At 29.0% G+C, this 18,181-nt stretch overlaps 1 protein-coding gene and 1 long non-coding RNA gene across 2 annotated transcripts in view; one reads left to right on the forward strand and one right to left on the reverse strand.

Annotated features, from left to right (window-relative positions):
- LOC107441879 (Talin_middle and talin-RS domain-containing protein rhea) overlaps positions 1-18,181 on the forward strand; it is a 407,839-nt gene that overhangs the window by 208,923 nt on the left and 180,735 nt on the right. The gene's annotated exons all lie outside the window — the stretch shown is intronic.
- On the reverse strand, positions 5,410-17,102 carry LOC107441886 (uncharacterized). Its single transcript, XR_011637716.1, has 2 exons — positions 16,835-17,102; positions 5,410-5,744 (listed from the first exon to the last, which is right to left on the reverse strand). It is a non-coding gene; the product is annotated as an uncharacterized lncRNA (long non-coding RNA).

Raw genomic sequence — 18,181 nt, forward strand, 5'->3', positions numbered from 1 at the left:
ATATATATATTCAAATTGTAGAAAAAACAAGGGAAAAATACAGAACACTGAAAAAATGGGAAAAAAGAAAAATAATAAAAAACCGGAAAAAAAGACAAAAAATAAAAATCCGGAAAATAAAAGATATAATCTTTTCATCAGCTCACACGATTATATCCGCAAAAAAGAGAGCTTTCTAATATTGCCTCAATATAGACAAAGCGAAATATATATTTTCATTGTTCTGTAATTTTCCCCTTGTTTTCTCTACATTTTGAACTTATTTTATGAGTTCTATTTACTTGCAGCTTATGCGCAATAAATAAAACTTACTATTTATCGAAACATTAGTTTCCAACTGCATTTGGTTTAAAACTATCTTAACTAACTAAATTATAAAAATATGATTTAAATTTAATTTTTAGCTTTCTGGGATAAAATATAATGATTGGGGCAGATGATCCTCGGTGGGTGTCTTTGATATCTCGTAGCAGATATGCTTGCATTAGTAAAATAAATTTTTATAGTGAATTAAAAAAAATATATATTAAAAGGAGCTTTTAAAGTATTTTTCTCGGAAACAAAAAAAGTAACAAAATTTTTTTTTTCTTTGTCGATTCAATTTCAGATAAAAGCCTAACAACGGATTTTTTTCCCGATGCCCCAAAGCTTGAAGTAAATTTAACATTACAGGAAAGCTCGTTAAATCAGCAAATCGAATTAAGAATTTCTATCCGAAAAAATCTCAATTAGAGAACAGAACCATGGGGATCTTCTCCCGCCAAAAAAAGGAGGTGACGAATTAGGAATAAAGAACTCGGATGGATGATGGATGGATGGGGACTCCATCGTAAATCAAATCACGAAAACATTAAACATCGTTTAGAATGCTCTCGTAAAATGTTTCCTTTGTGCGAATGACAATTCATTAAATGTCTGATTTATTCATTTTCGCTCTTGGTTATCTCGCAAAAAATATGTCTGACGTGCACTTACATGTTTTAAATTATCTGATTTTTTTATTTTTTGATATTGTATAAATGCTTTTTTGAATATCTTTCTATATATGTTTGGTGAAGTATTTAAATATTATTGCACTGTTGACTTGTTTTAACATATCTGTTTGGATAAATATCAAAATATTTCTGTGATATAAATTCATTTTAACATATCTGTTTTTTGATTTTTTTCAATTTTTCATAAATATTTTTTTAAATAATTATCTCAATCAGTTTGGAGAAATATTAAAATATTTCTGCACTATTGACTTGTTTTAACGTATGTGTTATTTTATTTTTTAGTTTTACATTGACACTTTTTTAAGTGTTTAAGCCTGTTTGGAGAAATATTGAAATGTCCTGTACCAGGGCTCGAAAAACCGCCCGTCCTCGGCGGTCAAAAATTTCCCGCGGACAACGAATTTCTCGAATCAGACGTCCGCGCGGACGGTCATTTTTCCGTTAATGTTCGTGATACACTTTCAATTTTTGTTATCTTACAAGAGTCTAGCGCCTCACTTCTAAAATAACCCTCTAATCTAGAAATCCCGTACAGCAACATACTGTGCATGGTGTATTGATGTTTTTTCCGTCTGCAGCAAAGGGATTTTTCAGCAATGAACTTACAAAAAAACACATTACGTAAGCGTTAAGCGCAATTATGAACATCCACCTAAATGGAAAACCCCTTTCAGATTTCTGTACAGAAACCTCTGTAAATTATAGGCTTGGTTGTGGAACAGGCAAACGTCATATTTGATTCATTTAAAAAACGCAGTACCCTCGGATAAATTGACATTCCAGATAACTTGACCTTTGTCATTTAAATTATTTCATAAAAGAAATAAATTATTTCATAAAAGAAATAAATTATTTCATAAAAGAAATGCTAGGTTTTACTATTAGTAACCTAGTATTTCTTTTATTACTGTATAATGTAATCCTAGTAACTACTAATTCATTGTGCAATTTATATAAATGTTTGTAATAAATAAGAGAAAATTATATTTTTATTTATTTAGAAGCTACGGGTTAGTTTCAAAGGAGGACGGGTACATTGTTGGACAAGCCGTCCTCGGGGACGGGTAAAATTTCTGAGTTTTTTCGAGCCCTGTCCTGTACTATAGATTAGTTTTAACGTATCCGTTGCTTCATTTTTAATTTTTGCATAAATAATTTTAAATAGCTGTGCCTATATCTATTAGGAAAAATATTTAAAAAAATTGTACACTGTAGACTTGTTGCAACGTATCTGTTATTTTATTCTTCAATTTTTCAGAAATACTTTTTTAAATAATAGTTTAAACCTATTTTGTGAAATATTAAAATATTTCTATACTACATATTTGTTTTAACGCATGTTTTCTTATTTTTAAATATTGTATAAATATTTTTAAGTAGCTGTCTGTATCCGTTTGGGCAAGTGTTAAAATATTTGTACGCTGTAGACTTGTTTCGATGTACATACCTGTTATTTTATTTTTCAATTTTGTATAAATACTTTTTTAAATAACTGTTCGAACTTGTTTGGAAATATTTGTATTCTATTTGATTTTAAGGCAACACTAATTTGAACTTTAAAAAAAGGTCCATTTTAGAATTTCTTGATTTTTTTTTAAAAGCTCTTGCTTCTTTTTAAAGCGTGCGATTTTTACTTAAATATTTTTTTAAATGTCGTTTTAAAACTACTCGTAGAAATATAAAAATATTTATGACCTATACGTTATGACCTATATCAAAATATTTACGTTTAACAAGGCAACATTAATTTGAATGTAAAAAAAAGCACATTTTAGGAATTTTTGAGTCATTTAAAAACAACGTAAATTTTGATTATTTTTTTATCTATATATTTTACTTAAATATTTTTAAATAACTAGTTCCAACCTGTTAACATTAATATTAAAATATTTCTACACTATTTGGTTTTAAGAGAACATTTAAAAAACAAAAATGCTCCTTTTAGTAATTTTGATTCCTATAAAACAATACAAATATGTTCTTTTTCAACATCAAGATATTTCTACACTATTTGATTTGATGGTCAACATTCTAATTTAAATGTTAAAAAAAAATTTTTTTTTGAAATTGTTGATTTGTTTGAAAATAATATGAAGATAGCACTTTTCTTTTAGATTTTACATTAATATTTTTTTAAACTGACACTTTAAAACTGTTTGAAAAATTATAGAAATTTTCTGTTTTTTTTTGTTTTTTTTTATTATAGAGGCTACACTGTAATTTATACGTCAAAAAAGATATGTTTTACGATTTATTGATTGGTTTAAAATCAAATCAGGTTGGAAAAAAATGTGCTTTGTAATTTAATTATTAAAGATTGACTGAGTTTGAAGCTCAGCTAAAAAATAAATAAATAAAAAAATAAACTTTCACTTTACTTAATACTTACATAAAATAAAATTAATTTTATAACTCTTTAAAAACGTCGTCTTTGGGAAATTGATGATAAAATCAATTTCACTTGTATTTCATACTGTCATCTAACATAGAGCATAAATTTATTATCATTAGGGTACAAATTTATGATTATTATTGTACAAATTTATTATAACAAGAATCTGATCTGTGATTGCTCATGAGCCAAAAACATTGCGTTGTCATTAAGAAAAACTAGGTTTCTATCCTCAATGAGAGCGTAAAGCTCATCCAGCTTCAGATCGATATGTATCTACTTATCTGGGAAGTAAAGGCTGCTTGTGCGCAATTCTGGCCGTATTGCCATAATCATTGCGTTGGTCGTGCCCTATCCCATAATGTGTTGTTGCGAGAATGTTTTACTTTTTTATAATGAGGATCTTAAACCTCAAATTAAAACAAACAAAAAAACTTTCGAATTTGATATTATTTACTTGAAATATATGTTATGATCTATATGGGTCAAATGCTATGGGTAATATGCTATTAAACTAGTCAAAACGACGTAGATTTCTTTTGATGATATAGATTGCATCATTGATTTTAAGCAATTATAATTCACAAAAACATTTTTAAAATAAATATGAAAAAAAATGTGGTAATCAGTTTCGTTGTAACTCAGTAAACTTCTCTCAATAATTTAGAAATTAGTCATTAATTCACTTATCATTATCATTCATTACGATTTCACTTATATATTTTAATTTCACGATATATTTTAAATAATATAAACAATAAAATTGTTGTTTATTAAAAACATTGCATTTTTGTTTAAATAGTTTAAAGGTTAGATTTTGTCACTGATTGTGTCTACTTATCATTCGCAACGATATGTTTAAAATAATATAACACTAAAAAGTTGGCCTGTAATAATATTGTATATTAAATAATTTAGAGATCAGATTAATTCACTGATTATGATTACTTATCATTCATTTTACGATGTATTTGAATTAATATAAGCAATAAAATTGTTGTTTATTAAAAAAATAGTAATATTGCTTAAATAATTTAGAGGATAGATTTTATCACTGATTGTGACTACTTATTATCTGTTACGATATATTTCAAGTAATACAAACAATAAAACGTTGGCTAGTAAAAACATTGTATATTTAATAATTTAGCAATAAAATTCTGTCACTGATTATGTCTATTTATACATAACGATTTGTTTTAAATAATATATACCATAAACATTGGTTTGTAAAAATATTGCACATTAATTCATTCAGAGATTAAATTTTATCACTGATTATGACTACTTATCATTCGTAACGATATGTTTAAAATAATATAAACGATAAAAAGTAAGTTATAAAAATGTTGTACATTAAATAATTTAGGGATAAGATTTTGTCATTAGTTTTATTCTCGAGGCAAAATATGTATTCAAATATTTTGAGTGAACAAATACAGTAGTCGTTTGGTTAATGTAAATTTCTCTCAATTGTTTGGAAGCTATACTTTTTCAGTGACTATTACCATCTACCATTTATTGCCTCGTCATTTAAAAAAAATATAACAAAAATGAAGTTGTATAGTCAAAATAAAGTTAATTGCTCTCGATGATTAAGAAATTGACTTTAAATTAAGAAATTAGTATCTTTACTACAGCATTATTAAATTAATAGAATTGGCTTTATTAAATGTTTTTTTCAAAAATATAATAAATAAGAATAAAAGATATCAGATAATATAAAATAAATAAGAAGTAGAGAATATCAATATGGAAAAAATAATGAAAAAAAGGAGATCTGAAAATATTAAAATACAAGAATTGAAGGATCTGAACATTTATATTAAAAATGTGTGAGCAGAAACAATGAACAAAATTAATAAATGTGTGAGTTTAAAAAGTGAGTTTTTTAAAAATATTAAATGAAAGACACCAAATAATAAACATTTAAAGTAATTAAAATTTGTGATATCGTTCAATGATTTATCGGTAGCAATTACCACATTAGTCTAGTGTTATAAATTAAAATTTCACAAATTAATCGTTCATATTTTTATTTCATTACATGAAATGTTAAGCAAACAATGATTAAAAACAACTGCAGTGCTTGTCATCATTTTTTCATGGAATTAACCTACATTCCTCAATGTATCCGATAGAGTTTGAAGAACTGGTTGCAATATTGGAGCGACATCTGACAAAGGAAGCTTTACAGCCAGTGACAGCAAACACAAATCAAGTTCCACGGTTTGACTAGAGGAACCACCTGTTGCTTGCCTTTCGACGCGAACTGGTGAAAAATCAGCTGCAGAATTCTGGATCAGAAGGGAGGCTATCATAGCTGTCGCAACTAGAACAATCAAGGAACGCATCTGAAAGAAATTAATTAATAATTATGATAGAGTTGATTTGGTTTCCTGTAGTCAGTGTTCAACGAAAGTTATTACTATGTTATTAATTGTTATTTACTATGAATCACAAGCTATCTAAATATCACCTTGATTCAATGTGCATAATTTTGTACGGGGATTCCCAAAGTAATGGAAAAAACAATCTCTGTATTCGACGACAATTCTCCATTCCGTTGGCAACACTATTTAGATTTTTAATCATTTATAGAATGAAGTAGGGCTGCCTACTTCATTCTACACCATTTAGATTCTTAATTATTTATAGAATGAAGTAAGGCTGCCTACTTCATTCTACACCATTTAGATTCTTCATCATTTATAGAATGAAGTAGGGCTGCCTACTTCATTCAACACTATTTAGATTCTTAATCATTTATAGAATGAAGTAGGCAGCCCTACTTCATTCTACACCATTTAGATTCTTAATCATTTATAGAATGAAGTAGGGCTGCCTTCTTCATTCTACACCATTTAGATTCTTAATCATTTATAGAGTGAAGTAGGGCTGCCTACTTCATTCTACACTATTTAGATTCTTAATCATTTATAGAATAAAGTAGGGCTGCCTACTTCATTCTACACTATTTAGATTCTTAATAATTTATAGAATGAAATAAGGCTGCCAGCAAAATATTTTATAGAGTGGTAGACAATTAAGCACTAAAGCTTTCTGTAATTTCTTTTTTGGTAATATTGTCGACGTTTTAAAAGCCTTACCACGTACGAGCTGGGACAAATTGATATTTTATAAAAAGTATTGAATCATTTAGAATCAGTGGTGCAGAAAATAACTTTAAATCTTATTAATAAAACAAAGAATAATAAGTTAAAACATAAAATTAGCTGCCCCTAGAAGAAAAATTTCCCAGAAAGGGTAGAAACTTGACAGCCCAGCTTGAAATGGGCATAAAAATTATTATTGGAAAAAGTACAATTTAATCTAACGCGCATCTGCATTTGACATTCTGTTCTAGAAACTGACAATGCGTCGTATTATCCCTGGACAAAATAGTACAGAAATTATCACTTCATTCAACAACCTGGGGAAAAAACGTTCTTCAATGCGGGAAGGCCAGTAATTTGCAGTAACTGTAAAATTTGTTAATTGTATTTTAAAAACAAAATTGTAATATTTATGTTTCTTACATGTTATTCTCTTATATTCTTTCTCTTTCATATTTGATGGTGGGTGTTCTCATTTATTAAAACAAATTGTATACTAGTATTGCAAACTTTGAAAAATAATTTAAACACGTTTCGCCTGGAAAAACTAAATGTTAAATTAGACATTAAATAATATACATTATTCGAATTTTTTCAATGCGTTTAACGATAGTATCGTCTAAGGTTGCTACTACCTTAATAAGTTTATGAACTGAGCCTTACTATCATATTTCTTAAACTTGATTACACAATACTTGCACTGTACTAAAGTTGTAATAAATTAAATTAAAATTAAATAAAGTTGTACCTTACTAAAGTTGTAATAAATTTTCACCATATTACTGTTCAAGATACCTATATTATGTGTCAGCACTGAACCGTTTTCTGTGATATTGCAGTCTTAAAATAGAGCAGTAATTGACTAATTTCATAAAGACGTTTGCCTCTTATTCGGTTCTTAATTTAAAATATATAACTGATCAGGAGAGAATAGTAAAACATGTTATTCTAAAACATAACCAAGAGTCCACAGCAAATTAATCCTTAACAATTTTATTTAAATGCATAAAACGCAATGATCAATAGCATAATGATTAGCAACAAATATTAAGTTCGCCATTGTTCATTGAAATTAGACCGTTCTTCTCACTGTCTGCAATAAAGTCTGGAGGACTGGTTGCAATATTGGAGCGAGGTCTGACAATGGAACCTTTAAACCCAGAGACAGCAAACATAAATCAAGTTCCACGGTTTGACTAGATGAATTTCCACCTGTCTGTCTGGTCATTCTTGAGATCGGCGAGTAGCCACTGAAATCAAAGTCTGCTGCTGTTTCCTGGATCAGAATGGATGCTACCAAAGCAGTTGTCATAAGGAGAACGAATGATTGCATCTATAAGAGATAAATTGATATAACGCTGGAGCAGATTGAATATACTCACTACACTGTACTAATAACCTAGGACAAAAGGGGGAAAATCATTCTTTTTCAGAACTGCTATGCTTTCGTTCACACTATTTACCCATTGGTAAATTCAAAAGGAAGATAGGGTATGTTGTTGTGCTGTTGTTGTTCTCCACCCCATGACCAGCAGAGCTAGATCAGGTTCATGAGCTCGTTCACTCTAAGAAAGTCTAGCACCAGTAGGGGAGCTTGAACCAGGTCCTGCCTGGTAAGTCCCAGACAAGATAAAATGCAGATAGGGTATACTTTGTGCTGCGTCAACTGAATCAAAAAGCAACGTGAAGAAAGTACAAAAATGTACATACTGTAGTTTTGGTTCAACAAACAAGCACTTTCCTCAGCGTCTAAACACCAAATGGCAGTTGAAAGTAAAGAAATAAACACGTGCAAAGGGGTTTAACTTGGAGCAAAAACTTTGATACTACACGGAATAATACGCATCGATAAATTCAGCACATTTTCATTCAAAAGTATTGTACTATAGAAGACAGTTTGGCGTAAACATCCTAGAACGTGGCTCATAGTCAGTGTTGCCAGATTAAGGGTTTTCCCCCTAAATTTAGGGGGATTTTTTTTTTTTTTATCTTCAGTGGGTATTTTAGGGGAATTTGTTTTTAGGGGTTTGTTATAGGGTTATTTGTGAATTTTACTAGTTTCATTTTGGTTACCTTCTAATATCAAATTCTATAATTGAATGTGTGAGATGGTAATATGAAAATCAATATGTTAAACCAAAACAAAAATATTAAGATATAATTTTAGACCTTTACCCCTTTGGTGAATGTAGTAGGTTATTACTTAGCTCGATCAACCAGTACGTTTGGAGAATTTGAATTCAAATTATTTAAAATTTTTAATGTGCATGGTTTAAAAATAATGCCAAAGGATAAAGAAAAAAAGAAGTACGTACAAAAGTACAGGAAAGATTGGGAACACGAAAGGCAGTTTAAAGGTTTAAGGGTAAGGGATTTTGTATTTACTTCTTCTATGTTAAAAATGTTTAACGGCGAAAAGATATACAGATCAGAAAGTATTGACGAAAATATGTTGGATATTTTATCAAAAATTTAAGCATAATGTTAGAATTAAAATATTAACAAAGACTATATCGTTGATAACAAAATATTTATGAAAAAATGTGCAAGTCAAAAAGTATTGAAAAAAATATATTAAATATTTTAGTAGAAATTAAAGATAGTGTAGCGATTGAGATATAAAAAAGATTAATTGGTTGATAATAAAATATTAAAAAGTATTAAAGCAACGTTTTCTATACATTATTTAACTTTTGTACTATTTTTAATACTTATACATTAAGTTAAAAATTTTGGGGTTTTTTAAAATTTTTTTAGGGGATTTTACAACGCCTTCTGGGGGTGAACGGTTATCAGCACCTGGCAACGCTGCTCATAGTCTTTATTTCACTACCGTAGTATCAGCTTTACAGCATTATTTATATATGATGTAATTTTTTTTCTCTCGAGCAATTCATTTGATCTTTTCGAACATACAAAAAAAATTTTACAATGTCGCAATTGGATTTAACTCTTCGAATCATGTAACATAATTTTGATTATACAGTCAAATCTTTTGAGCATTTTTGAATCTGAGGCTAAGTCATCTTAAAATGCACCGTTAAACTTCTGCGTGAATCTGCGTAATCTGCATCGTAATATTTATACGCATAAAACTTTGTTGAATACATCATGCCTCACAAAGAGGTCTAAGCTATCAATGCAAATGGATAATGGATAAAAAATCCTAAACGTTTGTTAGAGATAGTGAGTGTCTTATTGTTTCACATGATTAGGCATTAAAAAATCTTGGAGAAAAAGGAGTCTTGCCCTATTTGATTTGCACAGTAAATTGTACTTATTAAAGTATTCTTTTAAACAGTCATGCATTCACAACTTCTGCCCGCTATTCAAAGAATAAGTTAAAAATTTTAATGCAACCATACCCAAACATATACTTTTATAGCAGATATTTATATTATTTTACAACAGTCTTGATAATTAGTAATCAGGTCAACAGGGCTGGATTACCCATTAGGCCAGACTAGGCCATTGCCTGGGGCCCCCAATGATTAGGGGCCCCCTTAAAATGGATTTTTTGAAAGTAAATTTTAAAAAATTAAGAAAAACAATGATTTTTCAAAATGTTATGATTATTTTTTAGTTCTAATTTAATAAAATAAAGTAAAATTTAATTTATTATTATTTATTTTTATTTAAAATATACTTTCTTGAATGAAAAGATATATAAATACTTTTATATTTGAATAAATAAAAAATATACGTGAAAAAATTTTAATCTAAGTGCCCCAAAGATTTGTATGGCCAAGGGCCCCGGGTGCGCTTAATCCGGCCCTGCAGGTCAGTAAGGGCTTGACCTCTTTGCATTTAAGAACATTTAGGGAACTTAGTGGGAGATTTAATGGGTCATTTCAGTGAATTTCGAAGAAATAGTTTTAGAATATATTGAAATATCGGAAAGCAGATGTTGAAGAGTATGTACTTTCATTGATACTGTATCATATTTGAAACTTGACCAAACAAAGTAATGTTTTGTACTCACATATGATCTCAACATGTTATTAAACACAGTAATTAAAATATTTTCAAAATTGCGCTTAACATGTTTTTCCAATATCGCCCTGGTACTTTTCATTCAATGTCTAAATTCGTCCATATACTTTTCTTTCTATGCTTTCATTTTTAATACTTAAGGTAATATGATCGTAGGTGTTTGTTGTATATCATAATTCATCGTAAATTGATAACTAAGAATGCAGCTCATTACAAATTGTAGCCTATAATTATCAATAATACACTGTTCTAAAATTTTCAGAAAAAAAATCGCTAAATAACAATTTATTTAATTTTTTTTATCATCTTCTAACAAAATAGTTAAATAACCATCAATTATTTGGCATTCAAACTTTTAACTGTGAGAAAATCCTTTTATGAACTGCTTTCACCTCATACGGTTAAATAACTATAATTTTATCGCACCAACTTGGCTCACCTAATGAAACCACTCAATTCCTTGCAGCTGGATACGTATTACAGCCAAGCTAATCTGTCAATCTTATGACCTAGAGGAGAGAGGTTTGAATCCCAGCGCTGACACCACAATATGTCCTCTATTCCCTTCAGCACATAAACAGTTCCCAGTTTCTTGCCTTTCTCAATTTGTGACTCCGGACTATTAGAGTACGATTCAAGTGTAGATGGCAGAACCATAAAGTTGTTTAACACAAGAAAGTCTAGTGTTTTTTATCTTTTACGACAACTGAAGCAATTAGATAAACTAATTAAACTACATTCCACGGTTCATTTGATAAAACAAAACTCAGCCATAACTGAACTCCAAAGACCAGTTAAATTCTTTTCATACAGTTTTGAAAACATGCTAGTTGTAAATGGTTAAAGAACCTTAAAGTTTTGTATTCTTGTTTCTTTTAAACTGTACTGGCATCAAACGGTTTCAAAACCGTAAAGGTGAAAATGTTCTCTACCGTATATTTTACAGTTAATTGGATAGAGAGTCTGCTGCTGGTAATTTTACCGTAATTTTATAATGAAAATTCTAACAGTATATGTTCTATGGTGCAAGATTGTTCCTGCTCTTGATCACTACCGGTTCACTAACCCAAATGATTCCTTTAAAACTGTCTTCTTTTTATAGCGGTAATATTTTTTGTGAAACAAAATTTAAAATTATTCAATTAACTATTTTATGAGACAGTTGGAAACATACGTTCTTCATTTCGTTAAGAATCTGTTTTTCTCACTCATGATTTATGCAGATGTCTGTAGACAATTTCAAAAAACACACACTCGTCAAAAGATTTTTAAAAAAAATGAAAAGAATGTTTACGAAAATCCTCGCCACCTTCCCATAAAAAGTGGTAGTAAAAATCAAATTAGTTTTAGATGATAAGCTAAATGAATTTCTTTTAAAAATCAATCTAAATCCCAAAAGCATTTTACATAGCATTGCTAAATATGAAATGATTTTATAAACTGTTCCAAAATGTTTTTTTTTTCTTCCTGTTTTTACAGCTTTTGTTCAACAAATTAGAAAAAAAAATTCAATTGACAGCTTCTGAAATATGTTATTCAATTATCAAAGATTTACATACGCGCGCTCCATTCCATGAAAATGACATGTTAACATTGAAATAACAATAACTGTGTTTCTTTTCTAAACTTTAAAAGTAGTCAGGAATCGCTATAAACTACTGCTTTTTTTTTGTATCGCACTAGTCACTACACTACACTACAAACTACGGAAAAAAGTAGAGACTACAGTAGTTTCACTACTTGTAGCCCGTTACCGGCCATTGAGTAGAATACTATTTCAATGTGGACGCCGACTTTCCACGCGTTTCATATTATCTGCAAGCTTTAGTTTGTCCTTATAATGTTTAATTCGCTAATTCGTTGCTTGTTTAATTTGTTCTTAATTTATATAGTTATTCCGTACTATTTGTTGTTAATTAGTTGCGTTAGAACTGTGTTTCTTTTCTAAACATTAAAAGTAGTCAGGAATCGCTACAAATTACTGTATTTTTGAATCACGCTAGTCACTACACTACTTTTTTATAAAAAAAAAAGTAGCTCACTACACTACAAACTACGGAATAAAGTAGCGACTACAGTAGTTTCCCTACTTCCGACCTCTGAGTAGAATACTATTTTAACGTCGATGCTGACTTTCCACGTGTTTCACATTATCTGTAAGCTTTAGTTTGTCCTTATAATGTTTAATTCACTAATTCGTTGTTTGTTTAATTTGTTGTTAATTTATATAGTTATTCTATACTATTTGTTGTTAATTAGTTGCGTTAGAACTGCGTTTCTTTTCCAAACATTAAAAGTAGTCAGAAATCGCTTCAAATTGCTGTTTTTTTTTGTACCGCTCTACTCACTAAACTACTATTTTATAATAAAAAAAAAAATCACACTACACTACAAACTGCGAAAAAGAGTAGCAACTACAGTAGTTTCATTACTCGTAGTGCGCTACTTCCGACAGCTGATTAAATACAATAATCCGAAGATAAAGTCCAGCCCATAGACAATTATTTTCAGTAAGATAGAAGACAAAAATTAATAGACATAGATTAATAGCTTATAGAACGAATAGACACAATACAACTAATATTAGATTCAATTACTTGAAGATATGAAGTGTGATAGATGACAACGCCATATACTGTTAAAAACGACATCCGTTGCAAGTACGTGCATTAGTTAGCATAAAGATAATTCCAATATTTTTGGAAACTCACATAAAATGTTTGCTTTTGAAAGAGATTTTTGCATTTCGGATTATTTTTTTAAATCTCGTAAAAGTGTTTAGCAACCATCGGAAATTAAAACGTTAAGAAATTCGTTATTTAGATGCAATCTGACCACGAACTCGTTCTACTTAGTTTCTATTACCTGTATAGTTTTAAAACACCACAACTTGTTTAAGTGCCAAAGTTAAAAGCTGAAAGGCAATTTTTTGAAACACCTCTTTTATCACGCAATCAAAATAGTTTTTCCTCCCAACTTTTTCACTAGTTGCTAGACAGAATTTCATAATGTTTTTGTATTGATTTAAGACCTTTGTGTACATTCTTTTACCTCGTTTTTGCCAATATTAAAAAGATTAAAAAGTATTATGGCAAAGTATTATAATATTATTATATTAAGTATTATAGTATTATTAAGACGATGCGTAACACCTTGTGCAAAAGAAGTGCGCATTTTAATATTTCATATATTATTAATAAAAATTTAGTAGAAATGAGAAATTAAGCAGTAAAAATATAAAAAATATGAATACACTTAATGAAAACTGGAAAAAATTATTTTTAAAAAAATGCTTGAATAATTTTTTTGATGAAACAAATTGTATTCAAAAAATTGAGATAACTTTATTACGATCACTGGTTACCCATTGGTTAATTTTTTTCTGGCTTGACGCCGATAAACGCCATGGGTTGCAAAACCTGTCTCAATTGATGTTTGTCGTCGGATTGTTTTTCAAATCCTGGCTATATAGTGTTTCTAGACGTCACAAAATACTTTTCCTTCTTCAGTATTCATATTTATATTAAAATCACCGTCAAGACAGTAATTATAAGTTTATAATGAAAGATTATAAAAATACTTCAAATTATTATCATGTAAATACATTAAGAATAACTGCTGGTGAAAATAACAAGAAAAAGAAAAGAATTCTAAAAAAATTATCAAACAGCAGCCGTTGCCAAAGCAACACATGCAATGATGACGCATGCGCACTGTTTACTATTACTCTTGAGCACAGTTGAAAAGTGTGATGACGTCCAAATAAAGTGCGCACGCCATCAAACCCAAAACAACACCCATTTTGCTAATGGGTAATAGTTTAATATAATGTCATATTTAATAAGAATAAAATAATAGGATTTTATACGGTTACACAAATTTCTTACTTGGATAATCTGTACTTTCTTATTTTTTGAGAGCAACAACCAAAAATGCAATTCGTACACATACGCATAAATTTGCTAAGACATTTAGGACAGTCATATTTTGCTTTCGAATAAAATATATTTTTAAAGAACATGAACTTCGTGAAACATTGAGATAACTATAGAACTCGAATAAAATGCTAATCTTTAAAGAATGACAAAAACTTAGCAAGCTTTAGAATTTAGATTCTTAATTATTTATAGAATGAAGCAGGGCTGTCAACAGCTACGCTTTTAGTAAAAAATATTTTATACAGTGGTAGGCAATTAAAAACGAAAGCTTTCAGAATTTTTAGAAAATTTTGCCAACATTTAAAAAGCCTCTCCACGAGAGAGCTAAGACAAAATGGCGTTGCATAAGAACTTTTAAATCATTAAATAAGTTGTGTTGTGGAAAATAAGTTTAAATGAATAAAAAATAATTCAGCAAAGCATACTTAGATACCATTAGAATAAATTTTTGCTAAGAGCTTGGAAAGTTGGCTGCCCTGGATATAGATTAATTCCATGTATCAATTTAAATTATTAGGTATATTTAGTTCGAAAACAGTGAGCAGTGCTTTTATAAAGAAAGAGCTATTGTTCTAATAAATAAAGCTTAAACATTTTGTTAACTTTAAATTTTGTTCGTAATTTCAAGGCTGAGTGAGTATTTATATCGATACAGAAAAAGGTAAAAAGTGGTAAGAGATAATATCATTCAAGCTCGTTTTCGTGAAGGTTAAATTGTCCATGCTTACCAGGATTTTTTTTAACAGTTATAATATATATGTAGGGCTGTTTTTTTTTTCAACCGAGAGAAAGTAAGTACCAGTAAATATTTTAAAATTAAGTTGAGTAAGAGGTAATGCAGTGCTGCTAAATACTACGCTTTTCGCAAAATGTTTTATGAAGTTGTCGAATATTTTGGTAGTTTTGCTAACATTTTAAAAAAAACTCGCGAGAACTGGAAAAAGTGGCGTTTCATATAACGTTTTGAATCATTTGCATGTAGTGGTGGGAAAAATAATTTAAAATCAAATTTACAAAACAAGGAATTATACACTAAACATAAAATTAACTAACACTATAAGATCTATAGNAGACCCCCCCCCCCCATAAATGTAGAAAGTTTGCAATCCCGGCTACTATACTCATCACGAAAGATAGTTATAAATTAAATGACTTCATTATTATTTTTTTTTTGTCTTACTTTCAGCTTTTATTAGTTAAAAGTAAACAGGCTACCACTTCATAATTTTTTCTAAGACGCCGCTACCACAATAAAAGCAAACAAAGAACAATGCTTTGGTTAGTTAAAAGTAAGCATGTTGCCACTTCATAATTTCTTTTATAAAATACTGCGACCATTGTAAAAGTGAATAATGCTTTGGTTAGTTTAAAGTAAACAGGCTACCAATTCATAATCTTTATAAGACGCCGCTACCATTATAAAAGCAAACAAAGAACAATGCTTTGGTTAGTTAAAAGTAAACAGGTTGCAGCTTCATAATTTGTTTTATAAAATACTGCAACCATTGTAAAAGTGAAGAAATAAAAACGGTTTAGTTAGTTAAAAAGTAAACAGGCTACCAATTCATAATTTTTCAAAGATGCTGCGACCACTTTAAAAGGGAACAAATAACAACGCTTAAGTTGGTTAAAAGTAAACAGGCTACGAATTCATAATTTTTATAAGATTCTGCGACCACTTTAAAAGCGAACAAATAACAACGCTTTAGTTCGTTAAAAGTAGACAGGCTACCAATTCATAATTTTTATAAGATTCCGCGACCACTTATAAAGCGAACAAATAACAACGCTTTAGTTAGTTAAAAGTAAACAGGCTACCAATTCATAATTTTTATAAGATGCTGCGACGACTGTAATAACAAACGAGTAACAATGCTTTGGTTAGTTTAAAGTAAACCGACTACCAATTCATAATGTTTATAAGATGCTGCGACCACTTTAAAAGCGACGAAATAACAACTCTTTAGTTAGTTAAAAAGTAAACAGGCTGCCAATTCATAATGTTTATAAGATGCTGCGACCACTTTAAAAGCGAACAAATAACAACGCTTTAGTTAGTTAAAAGTAAACAGGCTACCAATTCATAATTTTTATGAGATGCTGCGATGACTGTAATAGCAAACGAGTAACAATGCTTTGGTTAGTTTAAAGTAAACCGGCTACCAATTCATAATGTTTATAAGATGCTGCGACCACTTTAAAAGCGAAGAAATAACAACGCTTTAGTTAGTTAAAAAGTAAACAGACTACCAATTCATAATTTTTATAAGAGGCTGAGGCCACTATAAAAGCAAACAAAGAACAATGCTTTTTTTTAGTTTAAAGAGGCTACCCCTTTTTTTTGTTTTATAAGATGCTGCGACCACTTTAAAAATTAACGAAGGAAATTTAACCTACCTTTATAAAGTGAAGAAATTGACCCAGAAATAACAAATCACTGTGAAAGTATCTCTTTTAGTCAAGCGTATTTATACGAAAGCTATATTGCATAAAATCATGCTCTAAATTATGTATAATGCTGAGTAAGTGTGTAAAATTGTCCTTGAAGTCAGAGTAAAGTACAAAATTGCATATCATTCCTCAATACATTTGATAATATAATTTTTGGAAAACGTTTTTCTTTTTGATCCGAAAATTATTAAAATCCACTGATGGGATTTGAATAATCGATGTTACATCGATGTCGATGTTACTCAATCAGTAATGATGAAGCTTATTGTTAAAGCGAGAAAAATGGCGCATAAGTGTTCTCTTATTAATGAATTTATTATTAGCAATGACGATTTAAAAATTATAAACATAGTTTCTTAAATTTGACAGCTTCTTTATCGATGAACAAAGGTTTGATTAAGTTTAAAAAATATAATAGATCGTAGACGAGATTTTAATAAATCAAACTCATGTCTCAGATTATCATCAATATAAAAATACACATGCAAATTATAAAAATACATATTGCAAATATTATTGACTGGTAATAAAGTTTAGTTAACATTATAACATTTGTCTGGTAATAAGATATTTTTTAAAGTAGATAACTTATCTTTAAATATCTTTATTATATACTTTGATTTTTAAATTTTTGAGTTGTTACACAATTTTTTTAAAAAAGAAACAAATAAAGAATTTTTCCAAAAATTAATAAATGGAATAGAAATATCGTTGTGCGTATTTTTAATGTATTTCATATTTAATTCAACAATAAGCTCATTTTAAAACGTTAACAAGGCAGTTACTGCAGTTTTCTAGAAATATAACTAAAATGTGGTAGATAATTCAATTTTAAAGATAACAAATTATGTAAGACATAACAACACACATTAACATATGGAACCCGGGGCTCCGTAGAATAGTTAAAAAAATGTTCCATGAGTTAGTATTCTTATAACCAGTGATGAATTTTGAACCCTCCGATTATATTTAGACCGAACTTATAATTAATAATTTCTATAATCTTTCGCTAGCTTTTTAATTATTTATTGAAATTATTTCGAATAAAACGCAAATGAAATAGAAATGACATTTTTGAAAAGAAAATAGCATTTCCAATAACAATATATTGAACAAATTATGAACAGAACTAGCATTTATAAACTATTGCATTAGTATTTCCAAATGCGCTTTTCAAATCAAAATAAAATCATTAGATACTTTAATAAAAAATTTGTTTGCCTAATAGCCATTTTCAATGTATAAAGCAATTCCTTAAAGTTTTAAATTAGAAGTAAACCATGAAGCGTCTTA

This window comes from Parasteatoda tepidariorum, chromosome 9, assembly GCF_043381705.1.
Source record: "Parasteatoda tepidariorum isolate YZ-2023 chromosome 9, CAS_Ptep_4.0, whole genome shotgun sequence".
NCBI classification, from domain to species: Eukaryota; Metazoa; Arthropoda; class Arachnida; order Araneae; family Theridiidae; genus Parasteatoda; species Parasteatoda tepidariorum.